General features: G+C 37.1%; 1 protein-coding gene across 3 annotated transcripts in view; it reads right to left on the reverse strand.

Annotated features, from left to right (window-relative positions):
* Positions 1-16,153, reverse strand: part of FRRS1 (ferric chelate reductase 1) — a 94,704-nt gene that overhangs the window by 69,472 nt on the left and 9,079 nt on the right. Inside the window, exon 2 of one of the 3 annotated variants that reach the window (XM_060090179.1) lies at positions 3,920-4,024. The exons of 1 other annotated variant lie outside the window; for it this stretch is intronic. The gene's annotated coding sequence lies outside the window, so the exon portion shown is untranslated. Of the gene's footprint in view, positions 1-3,846; positions 4,025-16,153 lie in introns of those variants that run through there. One more of the 3 variants, XM_060090182.1, reaches the window with a different exon arrangement.

A 16,153-nucleotide genomic window follows, 5' to 3' on the forward strand; every position in this document is an offset into this window, starting at 1 on the left:
CGAGGTTGTATTTTGGGATCAAGTTAATGGTCTATAATGACAGGGAGTCATTCCCTGTCCCTACCCTTGCCTTTTAGCACCACTTTCCTACCCATAGTCAAGTGTTTCATGGGGTATGAAACATTTTTTAAATTAAGAATAAAGTTTAATATCAATCTAATAACTATAGCCACAATAGTGTAATACATCTTGAAGTTGACAAATTATCTGACAAGCTGTGAGCTCTCAGCTTTAAGCCAAGTTGTGCCACTGCTGGATTTAAGCCTGTCCAAGCTTGTTTGGGGAATGACATAGGCAGAACCCATGGAGCTCTCTTTGTGTGAGGAGCTCAGGTATTACCTGAGAGAGAAATTTTCCCAAAGGAATCAGGCAAAACAAGCTGATTCGGTAACAGAGTTTTGGTGGGAAGAGAAGGATAATTCTGAGCACAGAGTGGTGATGGTCAATTATATTTACTGCCAAGAACAATCTCCAAGGACTTATATTGCAGTCCTGTGAAGGGGGGAGTAATGTAAGCAAAACCAAAGAACTGTGTACTCATTATCTATTGTCATATAACAAATTAGCACACATTTAGTGTCTAAAAACAACACACATGTATCATCTCACAGAATCTGGGCATAGTTTAACCAGGTCCTCTGTTTCAGGGTCTCTCATGATGCCGCAATCAAGGTTTCTGGCATCTCATCTGAAAGCTCAACTGAAGAGGGATCTGCTCCCAATTTCACATGCTTGTTAGCAGGATTCAATGATCTATGTCCTGTTGGGCTGGGGACCTCAGTTTCTTGCCTGCTGACAGCCAGTAGCTGCTCTCAGTTCCTTTTCACTGGGCCTCCCATACGTGGATGCTTGCTTCATGCATGCAAGCCCAGAAGGCAGTCAGAGGAGTCTCCTAGCAACATGGAAGTTTTAGTGCTATGTAATGTAAGTATGGAAGTGACACCCCATCACCTCTGCCATAGTCTGTTGGTTAGAAGCTAGACACAGATCCCACCCACAGTAAAGGTAAAATGGTTACATGGCACCAATACCAGGAAACAGATAATTGGGGATCATTTTAGAGTTTCTCTGCCTCAAACTGATTTATCAAAAACTCAAAGTCATTGAGGTATCAGCAGCATGACTTTAGTACTGCTTTAACACAGTGCTACAAAAGAGAAGAGTATTTAATGATGGAACCTCATTGTGAGTCTGAAAGGACAGGGAACCTAGAGGGGACTTAGGAGACAATCTGAGGTGAAGAGCACTAAAACACACTTAAAATTCTTTGTATTTTGGCTTAGGACAAGCCTTTACGGGAAAATACTCACTTGAATTCAATAAATGTAAATACCCACACGGTGGCAGTAGATGCCAGAAAATTCTAGGTAATTATAAGCCAGTGAGGTACAGAAGAGCAAATTTATCTTCCTATTGGCAACCCATGTTTTCCTTTTTGTCTAATGCTTCTTTCTGAGAAGACTCAAGAATTTCCGGGTCCTCTTCAGATGGATGTGATAAGGGATTGTCTCCTTCTTTCTTTATGTATATTCTGCCACAGTCTCCTCAAGCCGCATAAGTCTGGGATATTCCAGAGAGACTCCCTCAGAAATCTCTAGACTAGAAATAGGCACCAGTCTCTATATTCATGTTTGCCCCAAATTCCAGAGGGTACAAGCCAAGTTCTCCTAATAATTTCATCACCATACTTCCATGACAGCTCCAGGGGAGACCTACGTGTTCTGTGACTCAGTAAGCATCCAACTGAGAATTAAATGCCCCTCTCCTGCTTCTTGCAGGCTTAATGATCTTTTCAATTAACTGTCTTAATGCTCTCCTGGATAGATCTGATAGATTCAACCCTTGGGAAAATGGTTGGGGGAAGAAATGAAAAGAACAATGATTCTGGAGTCATGGTCAGTTTGAATAGACTCCTTTTCTATAAGAATAGCATGAGGGAAGTGAGATTGCCTATCCTCATAAATCAGCTACTGCTGGTGCTCCAGCTCCTAGGCAGCCCTAAAGCAAGGGATTTAGCCCCAGTTATGCAGGGAAAACTTCTGAATTGAAGACAGGTACCTCCAGGGCAGACGTCAACAAGACAGCATCAAGGTGGTATGGATCAATCCCAACCTCACTCTCACTTGCTCCTAGGTACTGATAATAAGTACACAAGGATTTCTGGACAAATAAAAGGAGGGTCCGCGTACCGTTTCCCTTGAGGGAAATGGACCAGAACTGCTGCCAGTATAGGCCTGTAGAGCCAGAACTGCTGCCAGTATAGGCCTGTAGAGCCTCATGTTCTGTTCTATATCACTTATGGGAGCTATTTCCACCCCAAATTATAAAAACGTTAGCCTCAATTACTTTTTTAAATATTAGGGTTTGTAAAGATTTCACAACTGAAAATAAGTGAGCCAATGCAATGTTCTTCACACCCTCAGGCAGCCTCCATCCATTTGATGCAGCTGTCTGCTGAAATATGCCAACCGGGCAGTTAAAAATAGATGGCAGCTCCCTTAAAGGAGTTGCATGATTGATTTCTATAGCCTTCCATATTTATTTGTCTAGATCAGTTGTCTCCAAATGTTTTTTCCTGTATACATGTAAAAGAAATTTGAAAAACTATGTATCCTTCACGAATATTTTAAGTTGACCATCTAATGTTTTTTAATATGTTTAAAAGTTTATTTATCCTTGGGTTAATATTACCTTATTACTAGAATGAGTCAGGATTTAGCTATTCCTGTTTTTCATTTATATTTATAGCACTAAAAAATCTTATTTTTATACATAAGTAGATGAGAATGAAAGTTTTGTTAGTAAAATTTTAAATATATTAAGCATATATTTTGCATCTCATAATTAGAACAATATATTAACATCAGAGAGGGAGAACTTGATTTAATAAAGCTGGTTTTCTGAAGTTTAGGGTACTATATCATAGGTGACTTTTTTTTTTAATTTTGTTCTACATTCCTTATATATTAGTATAGGTCCTACTTTTTTAAGAGCATGGAAAGGAATGATGAGAAAAACAGAAAGACAAAGAGGAAGAGAAATAGAAAAAGGATCAGGTCCAAGGATGGTTTCAGGTTTTGTTAGCCTGAAGCCTATATAACATGAGGTGCAGACCCCTTTTAAAAAAGAAGACAACATTATAAATTTAAAAAATTAGGTGGAAAAGTAAATATTTATGTAACATGAGAATAAAATCATGACAAATTATGCATTTTAAAAGGACGATAAATTCCACAAACACCATATAACCTAGAAAAGTATAACAATATCAATAACAATATTAATTAATATCTCTATAACAATTTTTCTACACTTTCTGGCTCAATACTTTTAATCATCTCTTCAAATGACAATGCCTTTTTATACCATTTTCTATGGGAAAAAGATAATCGAGATTTTTCTTCAACATAGTTTGTACATTTTATCATTGATAGTTTAGAAAAGCTACTTTCTGCTTCATTGTTAGTGGAAGTTACTGGTTAAGCCACATCCACAATTTCCTCCCAGTTTCTTTCTCAGGAGGTGCTTCTTGCCAGGGCAAGCCCTTAGAGACTCTAGCCCTTTGACTGGCCAGGCTAAAGCTCTGGCATGGGGGTCACAGCCCTGGGGACAGCTCTGCCAGGTCTCCTTGACCCCCCTTCTCACTTACCACGTGAGAGTGCTGCTCTGATATGACTCCCTCAAGAGTAACTCATTATTTGATAATAGTGAGAATATGAAAGAGGTAAGTTAATCAAACAACAAAAACAACAATTGTCACTGCACCAACTGTCCCACGCTATTGAATCTGGAACATCCCCCAAAGGGTCAAACTACCCCTTTACTAATGCCGTGCCTCAAACTTACTAGACATTCATATTAGGCAGGAAAAGACAATGGTCTACGAAAAGTTTATGATTATAAGAGGCTTCTCCAATACCAATATGTTGATTGTTCCTCTGAAGATTCTGCACCCCAGGGTGATGCATCATAGAAGATTTGGGTGGATAAGAGGTATTTCTTTTGAAAAGTTGGGAAATGGTAACTGTAAAAGAGAATTTGGGCAAGGGAAAAGGAGAAACAGCATTAATATATATTCTCTGGTTGCTGGATATATTATTCTCCAAGGCTATACTGTTCTCTGATTCGAGCCAACATTGATACTGTTACTCCCATTATTCAAACCTTCTGTGTCTTTTCTATTTTATCTGCTTAATCTATCATTAATTTTGTGATATATGTTGAAATAGTCTACTGTAATTATAGATTTATCAGTTTCTCCCTGTAGTTCTATCCACTTTTGCTTTGTAAATATTGAGTATGTTTTATTAGGTATACACAAGTTTAATATTGTTATATGTTTCTGGTGAATTGAATCTTATTCTAGCATTTATCCCATTATATCAATTACTAGTTTATTTGCATGTTTTTCCATTAGAATGCTGGCCTATTGAGAAAGGTCAATGTTTGACCCATGAGTGAATACCTGCTACCACTATTATAGCTCAGGCTCTGATTACCTCTTTCCTGACTATTAATATAGCCTCCTAACCAGACCAGTACTAAACTGCCAATTTCAGCCCCTTGAAGTTTCTGTAGATTAATATTCTTTGAGAACAGCTCTGATCATATTACTCCTTTTTAAAACAGTGGGTTCCTATTGCTCACGGAATAAAGTACAAACTTCATAACTCATCATTCAAATTTCTCAATGACCTGAAATTCACTCATTTTCTCCTCACATACTAGAAAACCAATCAAATTGAAATCATCACTAGCCTTACACAGATCCTACATCCCTTCTGCTTTCCACATATAATATTGAGATCATGGTATAATTTCCCTTCGCACTCTGCAAGTTCAAACCCTTTAAAGTCAATTTCAAAAGCCTCTTCTGCAAGTTTTTGGTATATTCACCCCAATAAAAATATTCTCTCCTTCTTTTGAATGATGTTATGGACTGAATGTTTGTGTTTTCTCAAAAATTCAAATGTTGAAGCCCCAAACGCCAATGTGACTATTTAGAGACAGAGCTTGTGAGGAAGTGATAAAGGTTAAATGAGATCATAAGGGTAGGGCCCTAATCTGACAGGGCTGGTACCCTTATAAGGAAGAAACCCCAGAGCTCTCTCTCTCCACCATGTGAAGACACAGTGAGAAGATAGCTGTCTGCAAACAAAGGAAAGAGCTCTCACCAGGAATAAAATCAGTTGACACCTTGATCTTAGACTGCCCAGCCTCCAGAACTGTGAGAAATACATTTCTGTTGTTTAAGCCACCCAGTCTGTGGTATTTTGTCATGACAGCCTGAGCTGACTAACACAAATGACAACATACTACTTTATCAATATCTCTTCTTGGGTTTAGATTTTTTCCATTGAACTATCATTGCTCATGTGGCATGGTTTTTCTCAGTTATTAATGTCTAATAATTAATAATGAGTCAAAGAACCCAGCAACCTCCATACCAAATAATCTCATATGCATGCTTGCAGAACCAGGTTTACTTGTCAGATTTATATTTATTTGGTACCTTGTCATCAAAAACTTGAGTCCTTAAAAGTTTGTTTACAAGATCTTATGCGATATTTTAAAAACTAAAATGATTCTTTATTACATAATCCTTAACCTCCGAGACTAAGATGTTTGTTTTCAAGGTTTGTTATGAAAAATTATGTCTACTTCTTGTGTATTTAATATAGGAATTTGAATTTGAATATATTCTTCAAATATAAAATATTTGAGTAATATTTTTAACTCAAAGGCTCTGATTTCGCTGATTGTGTTAGAATGAATTCACCCAGCATAAAATATTGTTTGAATTCTCCTAGAATTAAAAAAGAACCTATTTCCCTTCTAGCATAGGTTGTGCAAGTAAAAACAGTGAATGACTATAGTAGAATTATTTTTAAAAACACAATGCAGAATCTCTACTTTTTCATCTATACAAATGTGCTTTGTATTTATATGGCATTTCTTTTTCCCAAACTCTTTAATTTATACATTACTGACAGTTACTGCATGCCTGCAATGTGTCATGAACTGTGTTGGCACTGAGAAAAAAAAATGAGCATAAAAGTAGAAGATATGTGACCACCTAGAGGGGTGGGATAGAGAGTGTGGGAGGGAGACACAAGAGGGAGGAGATATGGTGATACATGTATATGTATAGCTGATTCACTTTGTTATAAAGCAGAAACTAACACAGCATTGTAAAGCAATTATACTCCAATAAAGATGTTTTTAAAAAAAAGGTTATGCTAATCTTTCTTAAATTCCTTAGAAATAAATAAAATTATAAGAGAAACTGATATTTCTACATAACCATTAATGGGATTAGAAACTGGAATAACTTTTTGGTAGATGTGACAACTGTGATAATACATGTGTATCTAATTCTATGAGTAATTTGACTTTTAGGAATTTATCCTGCAAATAAACTTTCACAAAATGGGGGGGGGTGGTGGAAGAGACAGATTATAATTAAATTTTTAAAATTACAACCGATATTTACATAGTGCTTACTATGTTCCAGGCCCTGTTCTAAGCATTGTATATACACTAAATCATTTAAGACTCACAACAACCCTTAAAATAGGTTCTATTAATATCCCCATGTTAAAGATAAGGAAACTGAGGCACCAAGAATTTAAGACCCAAGATTCCAAGCCAAGCAGTCTTGGTTTGAAAACCCTTGCTCAACTGTACTCACCTCACTAATCACACAAGTAAATGCAAAACTGCTACTGTACTATGCAGTAAGAAAGAGATATACAAAGGCCATTAAAGGCCTCCATAATGGGGAGTGGGAGCTGGTCAGGAAGAACAAGGAAGGCTCCCTGAGGAAGTCTGCTTGAGTTGAGGTTGGAAGGATAGGTTAAGTTGCAGAGATGGGTGAGAGGAGTCTTCTTGGCAGAGAGAGCAACAAATAAAATAGCCCTGTGGTAGAGCATGAACAAAGGACTGAACCACAGCTAGTTGCCTCAAGCAGGAACACAGGAGGGATGATGATGGAGGATGAGATTGGGGAGGGTAGAGAGCTATGAGAGGTAAGGGTGGAGGCAGATCATTTAGGCCCACCTAGGCCAATTTAAAGAATTTCACTCATCTTTATCTATGTTATTCTGATTAAGAGCTAGTTTTCTACTTCAAAAGGTAGAGCTAGAAGCAGATTTTTTGTTTCCTCTCAAAGAGAAGGCTGTCACGTAAAGACTCACAAGCTATGGATAAACTATTGTATCCAGCTTTTTGTTGTTGCTGGTGGTGGGAGGGTTGACCTGTTCACCATACTGAAGCTAGTTCATCAAAGCTTGACGCACAAGTATAAAGGTGAATATTAAAGCTCTGCATGGGGATGAGAGTCCCCAGAAAAAGAGCAGAGTAGAAGAGAGTGCCAACATTTAATTGTCAATTGGCAGAGGATGAGCCTAAAAAGATTTAAAGAAAGAGAAAAAGAAGGGGTTTGGGGGAGAGGAGAGAGGGAGAGAAAGGAAAGAAAGAAAGAGTGAAAGAGAGAAAGGAAGGAAAACAGGAAGGAAGGAAGAAAAAAGAACAATCTGAGAGGTAAAAGGAAAATCAAAAGAGTGTTGTCAATAGAGGCAAGAGAAAAATGTTACAAGGCAGGAGATGTTAGCAATTTCAGATACGACTGAGCTACCAAGTCAGATAAGAAACGAGATTTAGCATCGTGAAAGTCATTGGTAACCTAACAGGGGCCATGGGAATAGGGCAACAATTCTCAACCAGAGGCAATTTTGCTTTGCAGGGGTCATTTGGTAATGCCTGAAAACATTTTTGGTTGTCACAGCTGCAGGGAGAGAGCTACTACAGGTACCTAGTGAATAAAGACCAGGGATGCTGCTAAACATCCTAAAATGTGCAGGACAGTGTCGCAAATATAAAACATTGGCCTAAAATGCCAGTAGTGCCAAGGTTAAGAAATCCTGAGATGGAGCAATGTAGGCAGAAGTTAGATTGGAAAAGGCTTAGAAATGACTAGGCGGAAAGAAATAGAAACCGTTTTTAAAAAATTTGAACAGAGGAAATAGGGCAGTAACTAGAAGGGAATGAAGAAATCTAGAGAAAATTTCTCTCTCTCTTCCCTTTCCTCTCTTTCTTTCTCTTAATTGGGAGATACTTGATCCTGTTTTTAAAAGCTCCAATTGAAGAGAGTTTGAATATTCAGACAAAAGATAATCCATAATTTCAGGTACCTTAGAAGGTGGGAGTGAGTAAAATAAAAGTACCAGAGGAGTGTTTAGCCTTAGCAAAAATAATTACACCCATACTGTAACCGAAGGAAACTAGAATAGTATGGACAGATAATGGGACAGGTGATGCAGTTCTCATTTAAGGGCCTCTATTTTCTCTATAAAATAAAAATCAATATCATATTCTGAGAATCATGGGTGATGAGAGGAAGAAGGTTTGAAGAAGCCTGAAAATAATCATTATGGAAAGTGGGAGAGAGCTTGACTGACAATCATTACAGGATTGCTGTACAGTTTGAAGTTACTTTAATTACTTTTTTGTACTATCAATAGGCCCTATTGTGTAACTCTCTCCAGCAGTGCTTGGCTGCTCAGGCCCAGATGCAGAGAATGCAGACAGTTGGTTTATCTATGGTTGCAGTCCTTGGCAGATGTCACAAAGAAGACAGAAGGGGAAGTTTAAGCTATTAGCAACAGTATTATTGAACAGTACATCATGGAATCTTTCTGGACAAAGACAGATGTGAATAAGGGAGACATATGGATGAGAAGAAAATGCATGAGTTAACAGTCATCAGTAGGAGGACATTTTATCCAAGGCAAATTGGGAATATGGCAGTGACTTCAATCTATACTACAAATATACAAACTGAGGTGTGAACTCTCCCAAAGCAGGGTATGCAGAACAAAGCCTTGATTATCATCAATAGATGTGCTGTGTAAGATGGGTCCCCTGAGGTTCATCAGAGCTCTGGGTGAATTTCACAATATCATATTAAAGAATATGCTTTATCAAGGAAACTCAAGGAGTCAGCAACAAGAAGAGTCACAGGTCCCTTGATTTTCCCATTTTTCCCATGAGGAAGTATGCAGGGTCCCTGGCCATCTGATGGACACTTGGTCCAGTATTCTAGGGTAGATCCCCCACCTCACTGTTGCTCTCCTTTCTTACAGGGCAAGCATGATGGCAACCTTAATCCAAAGAGATAAGCACACAACATAAATGTTAGGCAGTCTGGACTGCATGCAATATATTTAAAGGGAGTAACTGTGAAAGCTAGCTGCCCAGCACCTGAGGACAGCAGAGATCATAGAAAGCTGTAATTCCTGCAAGAGGGTAAAATATTGCCATCAGTCTAATAGGAAGCTGAGTTCAAGTGTGGCTTCTCGCACTGGTTGAAGGGTGATTCCTGGTTACAGATAGCCCAGTGCTTCGGTAACCAAGAGTGAGTTCTCGGGGTTACTTTCAGACAATCCTGCCCCTTGTGCCATGAAATTTTATACATTATTCAACAAATGACATTTACAATAGCTTGTTGTAAATATATTTCAGCAGACTTCTCTCACTTTATTTCTTCAACATCCTGTGTGCTTTTTAAAGAAAAGGAAGAAACAGAGGATATGGTTGCAAAGTGAAGAGAGGTCTTATGAAACAAACCATAATGTTGTTGGCACTTATCAACTAAAAATGTTTAATTGTAACTTACAGAGAATATTTCTAAATGTGATTTCTGATACATACACAAAAATAATATACATATAAATACCTAAATTTCATAATGGCAACATATTCCATGAGGGGTTTTTCCTTTTATAACAAAGATGGGGGAAAAAAAAACAAAGCTAAGAAAACAGAGAAGAGAAAATGTCCAATATTTTCTTTAATTGGTTTAGAGTTCTAGAATAAAATAACAGAATGTTTATCACTAAGACACAGAAAGTATAGCTACTGCCAAGAGACATGAAATTTCTGAGGTCCAAGATTTCTGTAATATGAAAAGTTAAACAAAACAAATAGTTGAACACAGCAGAGAAAGCTACCAAGTAGTCCTTTTTGTGGTTTCATTTTATTTTACTCTAAAGCTACTTAAAAATAAGCAATATTGATATTAGTGGCAACTCACATTTATGATTGAATTTGGCAGTAAACAGAACCTCATTACCTCAATGTTATTGAGAGAGATGCCATGGGAAAAAGTCTTCAAGTTGATCAGAGAGAGAATATGTCCCCTGGAAGCTAGAAGTGATGGTTTGTCTCCAAAAACAAAAATCATCAAGTGAAAAGAGGTGAAAAATATGGGGAATGCAAAAGAAAAAGTCCCTTCTCTGACAAAACAAGGAAGAGACAGCATAGGGCACACAATGTCACAGGTTTAGAATTTAAGAAACAACCAAATTGGCTAGCTGATAGCCTACAGATTCCAGAAGAGTAGGAAGTAGAGTGTGCCTAAAAATAGAGGTTTAGGAAGGCATGATGTTGAGCCACAAAGGTGTAATTAGTGCTTCTTAAACTTGAATGTGCTTACAAATCACCTGGAGATCTTGATAAAATGCACTCTGATTTAGTAGGCCTAGCATTAGGCTTGAGATTCTGCTTTTCTAACAAGCTCCCAAGAGATACCAATGCTGCTTGTCCTTGGATCACACTTTGAATAGCAAAGCATCACAATGATGACACCGACTTAATGTAGCATCCTGGGAACCCAAATAGAAACTTTCCACATATTTGTTCAGCCATAGAAATGTACAGACCTTCACAAGACTAGGAAATTAGTGACATGGAGAAAGAAGAGTTTATTAACTTTACATGTGAGTCATTGAATTAATTTTTGCTTTATGCTAACCAAACTTTTTTTTTAATTTATTTATTTTTTGGTTGTGATGGGTCTTCGTTGCTGTGCACGGGCTTTCTCTAGTTGCAGTGAGCGGGAGCTACTCTTCATTGGGGTGTGCGGGCTTCTCATTGTGGTGGCTTCTCTTATTGCAGGGCATGGGGTCTATGCACACAGGATGCAGTAGTTGTGGGCTCTTGGGCTCTAGAGCACAGGCTCAGTAGTTGTGGCACACAGGCTTAGTTGCTCCACGGCATGTGGGAGCTTCTCGGACCAGGGATTGAACCCGTGTCCCCTGCACTGGCAGGCAGATTCTCAACCACTGTGCCACCAGGGAAGTCCTATGCTAACCAAACTTATTAACATAAACCTGTCATGAGAATACCTGTGCTATTTTTCAGATAATCCCAGAAGCACTGATAAAGCAATATATGGTCACCTGTCAACATTCTATGAAAATACACATGGGACTTATTATAAAAGACAATAGCACCCATTTTACATGGAAACTTCACAGGTGTAAATCTGTGGACTTATGTGAGCAGAGCATCTCACTTAACTGTCACGTAAAGCACATGCTTTATAAGTTGAACCATGTGTTCAGGTGCCAAAGAGCACTGTTTCTTGCCCCTGCCCACTTGAGCTCTGTCCAGCAGAGAGGACTAAAGACATCTGACCAGCAGATTGAGCCCTGCTAATGAGAATACCTGGAATATGTCAAAGCATCTACAATTAGCCTATTTTCCTTTTGTTTCACTTCTGGGGTGACATTCCCCAGCCTATTAAATAGCAGCAGTCTCCTCCCCAAACATCATGCCCAATTCTCACTATGTTTCCCCAATCTTTTAGATCTGAGCAGCTATGCCAGTCCTGACTTGTGTTCTAATTCTGCAGCTAAGACTGGAACCTGGCAAAAAATCCTAGACAATATGGCTTCTGGGGGCCCTGATATTATGCTTAAGTCCTTGTGACCCTTCCCCACTTCTTCACTGTAGATCTGTCTGTGGTCCAACTCTACCCCCAATAACAAAAATCCTGACATTTGACTAAAAGTATTATAATTAAGGCTATTTTTACCATAGCTTACCCAGTCAGACTGAATCCTTGCCTATTTATGCCATCCTGGACAGGATTCATGGCATCTCTGAAATTGTACTGTTTTATTCTACAAAAAAAATAGCAGTGTGCTCTAATATGTTCCCTCTGTCTGTATGTAGTCCATAATACTTGTGACTGCACCTAGAAATAAAAAAACTTAGAAATTAGTTCCCTCTACCACTGACTAGCCAGACTGTATTACACAAGTCACTTTACATTTCAAGACACCATTTTTCTTATCTATAACATGGAGTTAATTATTATCTTGTCTTCTTTGCAAAATTGTTGTGAAGATTAAATGAAATCATGAATGTTGCAATACTTTGAAAATCTGTAAAGTACTGTATAAGTATCAAATATTATCACTGATATTGCAAGTTTAATTTAGTAGATGAATAAATGACTTTTAAAAGCAATTTTTCCAAGCCTGGATTAATAAGTGACAGTTAACATCACATTCTGCTGGGATTTCCCTGGTGGTCCAGTGGCTCAGACTCCACACTCCCAATGCAGGGGGCCCAGGTTCAATCCCTGGTCAGGGAACAAGATCCCACATGCCTCAACTAAGACCCGGTGCAGCCAAATAAATAAGTTAATTAAATATTTTTTAATCTGCCTCTTGAACCCAAAGGACTAAAGGGACAACTTGATCTGTGGTTATGCTGCCAAATAAAATGCAACCAACTTACATGGGTTTAAGTACTCCTCTATGTACTGACTAATAAAACATAACTACTGAACTTGTAGATGTCACAGTATCCTGTGGTTCACTTATTCTTTGTAGGAAAGCAAATTCTGTACTTCCATAATTTCTATTTTTTCTATTTTTGATATTATAAACCAATTAGATAATTATAAGATATCAAAAGGCAATTAGATTGTGGGCTTCCCTGGTGGTGCAGTGGTTGAGAGTCCGCCTGCCGATGCAGGGGACACGGGTTCGTGCCCCGGTCCGGCGGGATCCCGCATGCCGTGGAGCGGCTGGGCCCGTGGGCCATGGCCGCTGGGCCTGCTCATCTGGAGCCTGTGCTCCGCAGCGGAAGAGGCCACAGCGGTGAGAGGCCCGCATACCGCCAAAAAAAAAAAAACAAAGAACGTTGTTTGACATTTTGATTTTAATGTTACTATTAAGATATAACATGAAGGAATCAGAAAGCACCTTAAATTTTCATTACGTTTAAAATTGTGATTTTAAAATATAAAAAAAATCAATAAGCCTTGGGAAGGAGAGAAAGAAAAGTCAAGATGGGACCTAGAGAATATGTTAAATGAATATGATATGATTTATCAGTTCAAAGGCTAAATATTGAATCTGTTCCGAACTTAGTATATATTTCATATATTTGTACTTCAAAAATACCATTATTATCAAATTTAAGCCTCACTTTTTTTCTTTTTAAAAGAAGAGTTTTATTTCATTTATTTATTTTAAAATATCAATTACTCTATGTATTTATTTATTTTCAGACCTAAAGCAGGTATACTTTGTTATCCATTTTTCCTTCCAGTTTCAACGAGATATAATTAACATAAAGCACTGTATAAGTTTAAGTTGTACAACATAATGATTTGACTTGCATGCATCATGAAATGATTACCACAATAAGTTTAGTGAACATCCATCATTCTATATAGACTCAAAAGAAAAAAAAATTTTTTTCCCTGTGATGAGATCTCTTAGGATTTACTCTCTCAACCACTTTCATCCTTCCCCCAACACCCTCCCCTGCTCCCCACTGCCTCTGGTAACCACAAATCCAGTCTTTTCCTGAGTTTGCTTGTTTGTTTTTTTGTTTGTTTTCAAAGTATAATTGACTTACAATGCTATATTAGTTCTTGGTGCACAACATAGTGATTCTCAGTTATTTTTAAAAAGTAAATTTTACTATGTTTGAATCTCTAACTAAATTCTTTCCAGTAATATATTTTTTAAAAAGTGAAAACTTATTAGTATTTTTCTATAATCAAAGAAGCAATCATTTGCCTTGACAGGACATGTTACCTATGTTCATGGAATAAACTTTCCAAAGTGCTGATTAATTTAGTCTTAAAGTTTTGCTGATTATCCACTATGCTGCATTCATGATATACAAGCCCTCTATCACTGTGTAAGCAGGAAAATGACTCCCACAGTCACTGTAAATTGAGAAGAGGGCTTTTTTTAAACCTTAGGCAATTAAAATAGATTGGCCTTTGTAGTTATACCATTGACCTTTCATCAGAATTTACTTGATCATCAGCGAAATACTTGGGTCAAGTGTTCTGCTAAATTAGGTTATGTTGGTCATCAAATTGAGAGTCTATAAAGCAGGTATCACTCATAGATTATACTTCATCTAATTTTATTTTTACACAGTGTACTATGTGATGCTTTTTATAACATAAAGCCTACTTTGAAAAGTCAGTCAAAGTACTTCTATTTTCCAATTCTGGCTGTATATTACAATTTGTACATCTACCCTCAGACAGGCTATCAACTTAACTTTTGAGAATTAAATAATGCATGAGCCTATACAGCTTTGGAATAAGAAAATAATCAATAGTGACATGGTTAAAAAAAAAAAGTACAATCCTCTCTTAATACCAAAATCTAAATATTTCAATTCAACAATACTAAGTCAAATTAAAATGCACAATTGCTCACTTTTGCACTATTTGCAGAACTTGGATACTTTCATATTTATACTCCACAATAAATTAACACTATGAAAGTTACTGAGTCTGATGCAATCTCTCTTGGGGAAAGGAGAGGGAAGAAATGGCAAGGGGAATACTGTTGTTCTTTGATACCCTCCAAGATGTTTTATTAAGTGTTTACTATACAACAATCTCCAGTTCCAGGTAACTGGGGATAAGGGGAAAAGATATTTTCTCCCCTCAAGAACTCACTCTCTGGGTGAGACAGACCTAAGACTGTTATTGTCAGGATATTTTATGCATTCTTCCATTTTGAAAGCTTTGTTTTGAGAAATTTGTTTGTTTTCCACCATTTGAGCTGGGCTGTGTCTTTCCACCATGAAATCAGCTGTCCAATCGATTCTAATTCATAACTGAGAAAAAATGTAAACTTAACCAAAATTAATAATAATAATTAATTAATAATAAGAATACTACTTTTGAAAAGATAGTAAATGCAGCATTGTTAGCACCATGCTAGCCATGGGCTTATTATAGTGTCATGAGAAACAGCAAATTCAAGCCCCGTGGCCTTTCCTATGACATTTCAAAAGGGAAAAGGAAATGCATAGTCTTAAAAAGAAATAAAGGATCACCTCAATTGGTGCAGGAAAAAAGCATTTGACAAAATTCAGCATCCTTTTATTTAAAAATTCAACAAACTAGGAATAGAAGAAAACTGCCTCAACAAATAAAAGCCATGTATGAAAAAACCACAGCAAAATCATACTCAGTGGTGAAAGACTGAAAGCTTTTCCTCTAAAATCAAGAGCAAGGCAAAGATGCCCACTTTCATCACTTTTACTCAACATAGTACTAGTCCTAGTCAAAGCAATTAGGTAGGTTAAACAAATAAATAAGTAAATGGTATCCAAATAGAAAAGGAAGAAGTAAAATTATCTCTGTTCACAGATGTTATGATCTTATAGTAGAAAACCCTAAAGATTCCATGTACACACAAAAAAAAGCAATTACAACTAATAAACAAATTCAGCAAAGTAGCAGGATAAAAGTCAACACACAAAAAACAAGTTGCATTTCTATACACTAACAATGAACATCTGAAAAGAAAAAACAACTCCATTTGCAATACTATCAAAAAGAATAAATAATTAGGAATTAACTTAACCAAAGAGATAACAGGATTGTGCAATGAAAACTACAAAATATTGCTAAAAGAAATTAAAGACATAAACAGAAAAATAACCTATGTTCATGGATTGGAAGGCTTAATATTGTTAAATGTCAGTACCACCTAAAGTGATACACAGATATAATACAATCTTTGTCAAAACCCAATGACTTTTTTTTTTGCAGAAATACAAAAATCTATCATAAAATTCATATGGAATGTCAAGGAACCCCAAGTAGCCAAAACAATTTGAAAAAGAACAAAATTGGAGGACTCACACTTCCTGATTTCAAAACCTACTACAAAGCTACAGTAATCAAAATAGTATGGTAATGGAATAAAGATAGATATATACATCAATGGAATAGAGTAGGGAGCCCAGAAATATACCTTCATATGTGTGGTCAAATGTTTTTTGACAAGGGTGACAAGACCATTCAGTGAGG

The sequence above is a fragment of the Mesoplodon densirostris genome, chromosome 2 (genome assembly GCF_025265405.1).
Source record: "Mesoplodon densirostris isolate mMesDen1 chromosome 2, mMesDen1 primary haplotype, whole genome shotgun sequence".
NCBI classification, from domain to species: Eukaryota; Metazoa; Chordata; class Mammalia; order Artiodactyla; family Ziphiidae; genus Mesoplodon; species Mesoplodon densirostris.